This window comes from Carettochelys insculpta, chromosome 1 (assembly GCF_033958435.1).
Source record: "Carettochelys insculpta isolate YL-2023 chromosome 1, ASM3395843v1, whole genome shotgun sequence".
Lineage (NCBI taxonomy): Eukaryota > Metazoa > Chordata > Testudines > Carettochelyidae > Carettochelys > Carettochelys insculpta.
The window spans coordinates 209,196,457-209,203,401 of NC_134137.1; the positions used below are offsets into that span (position 1 = coordinate 209,196,457).

A 6,945-nucleotide genomic window follows, 5' to 3' on the forward strand; every position below is an offset into this window, starting at 1 on the left:
GGGACAGACCCTTCTCTCAGAGGCAGCTGCCCATGTCAGTGGCTGCAGCTGAGCCAGGGCTGCCCCCAACCTTGTCCCCATGTCTGGCTGGGGCACTGCACCCCGGCTGCGTTTGGGGCCCTGCTCACCCCAGGAAGCCACACTTCAGGGAACAGGAGTGAGAGTAGAACTGCTGGGCCAAATCTGCCCATCCTGTGTCCCTGGCCAACCAGTGATTTGCAGAAAGGTTCCTGGCAGGGATGACTTTGGGACATATGAAAAACTTACAGCTAAGGAAGATGAGGTGGCTGAGTGGTTAATGCAATGGACTGATAATCCATTGTGCTCTGCGTGCATGGGTTCAAATCCCATCCTCATTGCATCTTTCTTTGTTGATTTCCAGCCCTATTGTGGGTTGCAACTTCTGCCACACCTGAGCCTGCTGCCTCCGAGCTCCTGTGCTGGGCAGACTCCAAGCACAGGCCAACTCTGTGAGGCTGAGCTGAGCTCTGGCTGCCAGAGGTGGGGGTGGGATGATTTCATTTGCCTGACAGGGCCCAGCCTATCTCCAGTGTTAGACCAACAGTGCTACACTCAACTCAGTCCCCTGTAGCCAGAGTGAAGGGGTTCAGTGCCCTTGCCAGACAGGGGGACAAGGTGGGGGCAGCTTTGGCTCATCTTCAGCCAGTGACATGAGCAGCTGTCTGTAAGGAAGGGCCTGTTCCCAAGGCTGAATCAGGTGCTCTAGTCTCTCCCAGCTCCTGGGCTGGGCAGTGCACAGCTGGGAAAAGAGCAGATACTTGCCAGGGGGAATGAATGTTTCTCTGCCCTGACTGTAATAGATTCTTCCACAGCACCAGCTACAGGCCCTGAGGCAGGTCTCCATTCAACTGTGCCACCCTGGACAAGCCCTGAGTACTTCTGTGCTTCTCAAAAGCTGGGGAATGCCTCTTTGGGACATATCTCCTGTCCCACAGGTGAAAGGAGCCCCACAGTTAAGAGGCCCCACTTGGGGATTGCCCAATTTTGTATCACCATGTGATGCTGGCCTCAGCATGCATGCTGCTTTGGGGGTGGGTTTGGTGGAGGGGAGAAGCCAGGCCAGGGGGTGTTGGGGGGGAGGCTCTTTTTGGAAGTCCGCTAGCCACATGTAGTCATGGTCCTCCCTTCTTCTTAAGCTGTCCTGAGGTGCTCTGTGCCATTAGAGCCATCCCATGGATGTGTCAGTACCAGCAACTGCACCTCCAGGTGCCCAAAGGAGGACAGGTGAGCTGGGCTGCTGCCCGCAGCCTTCACACCCCCAAAGAATGTATCCATGTCTGGGAGGCCCTATGGGAGTATTTTGATGGGGGGGGGGTCCAGCGAGCACCACCCAGGTGCACCCCCTGCACACTCCCACCACCACCTGCATTCCGCCCCCATCACACACACATTGCCCCCACCACCCGCTCACCACCCCCACACAGAACACACGGGGGGGGTGTGAAAAATGAAACTGATTCCTCATTAAACCACTTAAAAGCTCACCTCTAAGCATGGAACATAAACACCATCAGAACTAACTATGTACAATGGGGGGATAACTATATACACTAACTATTAACATGGGAGGCCATGGGGCACATGGGACTTTCTGAGAGGGAGGGTGCTCATGGCCGTAGCCTTATCCATGGGCTGCAGTGTGCCCGGGCCCTGGCATGTTGGGGGGGGGGAGTCATGCCCTGGGGGCATGTGCCCTGTGGGGTATGTGCCTGACAGTCCACCACCATGGTCTGGGAATGACCATTGGGCAGATGTCTGGCTGGAGCTGTAGGAGGGGATGTCCAGCACAAGCTCAACCTCCTGGCTAGATCACGTGCATGGTGGGGCGGATGGTCTCTGCTCTGGCCCTGGGGGTGTGGGGATCGGCTCTGGCACAGACTCAGGCTTCACGTCCTGCTGGGGCTCCTCAGCCATGGTGTCAAGGAAGACCAGGAGAGAGTAGGTGTCCCTGGGACCCAGGATGGCTTTGAGCTCCCGGTAATAGGGGCAAGTGTTGGGGACAGCCCCCAGACCAGATGGCCGAGTCCTGCACCCAAGCATAACCCTGCTGCAACTCCTTGACCTTACCCCTGATATGGTGAGGTGGGCGGGAAGGGTGACCCCAGGAGGTCAGGCCCTTGGCCAGCTGGTTGAGCACTTCTGCATTCCATTGCTTGCTTCCCATTACGTGGAGCACCTCCTCCTCACTCCAGAGGTCACAGAGCTCAGAGTCAGTGCAGGAAGGGCCCCACTTCCTGTTCCACTGGCTCGAGGCCTAAGAGCCATGGGATGGCCTGGTGGGGGAGCCCTGGGGGCACTCAGGGGGCTGGCTGACATCTGGTCTCTGGAGGAGCACCTCACGGTGTGGCTCCTGCCTGCATGGTCTCAGCTTCCGGCTCCAGGGTTTCCAGGTCGTTGCAGCTTTAAGAGCTGATTCCTGCCATGGCAGAGCCCCCTACTTCGAAGGAGAGGGCTGAAGAATGTCAACACAATTCCTCCTTGTACTGTCTTTTTTTGTACTAGAGCCAAGGACAAGAACACACATTTCCTGCCGCAGGCCAGGACCCCAGTGAAAACTTTTTGAGAATGGTTAGGTAGGCTGAGAACATTCACGCAAGAAGGGAAGTGCCTAGCATGGGGACTGAACTCATAACCCCAAGATTAAGAGTCTACTGCACTACCAACTGAGGTAGCCAGGCCACACCACAAAAAGCACCTCACAGCCTGTCACAGAGTAGAAAGAGTCAAATATGCCTGTCAGCTGGATAAAAGTCAAATGTGTGTGGCAAAGTGCTCACAAGGGCCCGACTCCAGTCTTTGTTATCTGGGCTGCAGGAGGAGAGATGCAAAGAAAACAGACTGTTGGAGTGAATCTTGGCCAAGCCTCTCACTGGTGCTGTGAGCTCTCCCGAACACCTCACACACCTCCGACAATTTCTGCACAACAAATGAATGCTGACACCATTGATCTCAGCGCAGAGCCGGTGCAGTCAGGAGAACACGTTTCTTTTTCATAAAGAGTGAACACACATTTGCAGAGAGTTTTCTGTGGTAAATTGCCTGTTAGTGACTCTCCAGAGAAAGGGGCAATCGTGGCTCACAGTTGTGCTTTACAACTATGGGCGATGGGACGAGAAAGGAGGACCCTGATTCATTTGCTCTTCAGTTCCACTGGGGAGGGCAGCACCTTAACAGAGTGTTTTCCTTGCCTTCAGTTTGCTCAGCATCAGCTGGATCAGGATCTGACCTGCCCCAGGTGAACGTCGGTCGTCCAGCGCAGTTAGTCAAGAGGGAAGGAGAACAGGAAAAAGAGGCTCCTTCTCATGCTCATTTTCCTCACCCTGATTCCTCTCCAGCCTCATGGGCAGAGCTGAGGAAGGAGACTCCCTGTGGGGAAACCCTGGGGGTGTCTGAGATGGCCCCAGCCCTGCAGCCTGTCCCACATGGCTGTTGTCAGGGACTCTCTATGAGGTCATCACCTTCCAACGTCTTTTAACCAATCAGCTTAGGTGCTGTAAAAGGACCTTGTGATGTCACTCCCACACCTACCCCTGGCCAGCAGGGCTCTTGTCCTGCCCCTGGCAGCCCCTTTGCATGGCTGAGCTGCTACCCCTGTGTTACTCCCTCTCACTCAGGGACATTCTGGGGCTCTAGCCAGCTGCACATGGGAACACCAGAGGCTGCTCTGTGCCACAGGCTGTTTGCAGAGATCATCTCATCTGACGCCCCTGCAGATCACAGGCCTCCTGTATGGCGCAGTAGGGAGTGTGGCACCAAAGCGCACACCAGACAGGCACTTGGTCTGCACTGGAAGGCACCGAGGTCGAGAGAAAGCCCCACACGCCTGAGGTGTTTGGAGGATATTAATGCAGTGACTGGAAGGGAAAGGACCCAAAGTCCACACTTGTGGGTCTGTATCATAATTCACATGCAGAACAACTCTGAGCTCAGGTCTGCACATTTCACAATTTTATTTCTCTCTCAAGTTTAAATTTAATTCTTTGAGCAGTGAGTTCTACAATCCCTCATCTGGCCAGAGTAATGACCATTAGATAAATAGATAGATAGATACCAAACATCAATCAATCAATCGATCGAATTGGGTATACTTCTACAAATCATAAAATTCCTTCCCTTTAATTTTAGTTAAATTGAATTCCCCTTTAATTGCAGAAAGGGAGGTTGGAGATTAGGAAATATTTCCCATCAGGGCAGTTAAGCACTGGAATAAATTGCCTTGGGTAAGGGCAAAAGCTCCATCTTTGGAGATATTTTAGAATTTGGATAAATATAAATAAGGAAACTTTTTACATTGGTCCCCACTTTTCATCCCTGAAATTAGCAGCTCCCCCACAACCTGTCTCATGTGATCAGAACTGACAGAAATTTCAGTGATGTTCATATATATAAAAATCCCATTTGGGTGTGTGTAAGAAAATAAGTCTGCAGAAAGGAAAAACTTAGAAGCAGTAACAGATTTCATCATTTTTAATGAGTTGGATGAGCCTGAGACCCAGCAGCTGAGTGGGCTGTGCCCCCCGATGAAATTTCATAAGACTGAAGACTTTGGATCTTCTGTGCCCTGCTCCTTGGCCTTGGAGTCTCAACTCTTCTCTTTAGTGGCCGACACATCCCCTGCAGCCCCTGGGGGAAGTAGGGAAGGGGGAAATCACATAGGCAGGAATCACCCCTGTGTTTCCATTGGCCAGAAAGGGGGAACCACAGCCAATAGGAAGTGGTGGGTGGTGTGTTCAAAATATCACAATGTGCATGGAGCCATTTTCCCCTCACCCCCAGGAGCTGATGCTAGTGGGAGGTGAACCTGCTTTATCCCACTGCACCACCCCATGGCTGCACCAGAGTTTCATATGCCCCCAATCTACACTGCTGCACAAGGGACACTGCTGCGACTCAATGCCCTGCAGCCCCTGGAGGATTTGCTGGAGGCACAGGACTGTCTAGGCTGAGTCTCTGAGCCTGTACATCAGGTCTGGCATCTCCAGGGTCTCTCTGTTCCCTGGCAGCATGGCCCACACAGCACAGAAGGAACACAGGGCTGGGACTGGGGACTCAGGTGCCCAGCTTCCGTTGCAATGAATGGAATGAAATGGGAAATGCTGAGGTGCCCTATGCAGCTGTGCAGTCAGCATATGGGTAAGGATGGTCCTGCCACCGTGTACTTCGCTGGCAATGAGCAATCTAGAGCCCTGATGGGAGGAGATTCCAGCATGCACATGTGGTGAGGCTGGCCAGCCTGTTGGAAAGGGGCTTTGGCCATCTCCATCCCTCCTCTCGCTTGGCTACTTACTTCACCTGACTGAGAAGGACTTGGGCCCTGGACACATCCCCACCAGCCTTTCCCCATCCCAGGAGATTATTTTGATCACAAGGTTCTTGTCCTGTCCCCACTCTGTTGACCTGACCGCCAAAATTCTTGCTGTCCAAAAACACCCTACCAGAGCCTGGGTCTCCAGACCATGTGGCAGAGGAAGGCTTTATGGTCACTAAATCTACATAAGGGACAGGCTTCCAAGTGGGTCTGGACCAGGTGACGCTGGGCGTTGCCCGGACCCAGCTGCCCAAAGCACAAAGCCAGCCCCCCAGAAGCTCGCACTGCACCACACACCTCCCACAGGAAGGGCAGTAGAATCACCCTGACAAGTGGCACCTGCCCTCCACAGCAGCTCCAGTGGTTTTCTTTAATCTCCATTTCCTCCCCAGTTCTGCTGGACTCAAAGCTCTAGGAATCAGGGAAGTGATAAACACTGGAGACCACTGCCCCTGCCAGTCATGGTCCCCAGCACTTCTGCAGAGGTTGTTGTAGAACTCTGGAAATCCTCTTCAGTGACATTCAAGTGTCTAAGTGTCTGGCTGTGCTACACAATTAGTTCAGAGATGTTAAGGGTGGTGGGACTTCATTCTCCTGCTGGTGTGGGTTGATGAGCAGTAAGTACAAATCTTGTGAATGTCTTTGGGTTGCAACCTTCCTCAAGATGTGAGACTGAGTCTCCCGCCCCACGACACTCCCTTCCTTCCCTTGGAGGTGGTGGGATTAGAAGCCTTCCAGGGCTCTGCTTTCTGAGTTTTGAGCTTTAAGCTACTGGATGAGGAAGAGAGCGGCCAGGACGGTGGGTTGCTGAACCAGGGGACAGGACAGACCAGCAGGAACTGGTGGAGTGACAACAAAGTCCACAACTAGCTTAACTGTTTTCCAGCCAACAAAGCCCAGTGCAGGTTTGTCATGCCACTGGTGGGGGAAGATGGTGGAGCTTCGGAGGGGCCCCGTTGCCCGAGTAAAACAGTGGCTGGCTCAATGCGAGGAGAAGACAGGAGGGTTTCAGCCGCAGCAGTAGCCTCCCTTAGAGCAAATCAGGTGAACATCGAAGCAAGGCCCCTTTGGCTTCATGAAAGGGGAGGGCTTTGGATCAGTGGGGGATGCAGGCCAAGTACTGGGAGGTTCCCGAAAAAGTGAGATAATGGAGGGGGCATTCTGGTGGGACAGATTTATCTAGCATGAGGAAAAAGCCCTCACTCAGGTGCACCTGTGGAAAAGAAAACCAAGACCCTGAACAAAGAGAGATTTCCAGCAAACCTCTATGCTACCAGGAGGTCCCACGTTGACTTGAACTGAGATGGAAAGATTCAGAGTTCTAAATGCTGTCCACTTCACCCTGAGACCTGTCGTTTGAATCTTTTCTGGGCACCTATGACTCTTCATTGACTGGTACCGTGCACTCCTTAGCTAGCCAGATTGTCATGTGCACATTCTTTCTGAGAAAAATAGAGTTGCCTCCACAGAGTATCAAATCTCTCACCATTTTAAAACGGTAAAGTGGGGCAGAGCTCAGAGGTGGAGCATTTGACTTTAGCTGAAGAGGTGCCCCATTTCAGGTGGTTTTCTTCAGGAAAATATATTTTCATCTCCATCTCCAGAACATTCGGGGT

The 6,945-nt window shown here is 52.8% G+C and overlaps 1 non-coding gene across 1 annotated transcript; it reads left to right on the forward strand.

Annotated features, from left to right (window-relative positions):
- Window positions 1–277: 277 nt before the first annotated feature.
- TRNAI-GAU (transfer RNA isoleucine (anticodon GAU)) lies at window positions 278–359 on the forward strand. The gene has a single exon. It is a non-coding gene; the product is annotated as a tRNA-Ile (tRNA).
- Window positions 360–6,945: the final 6,586 nt, after the last annotated feature.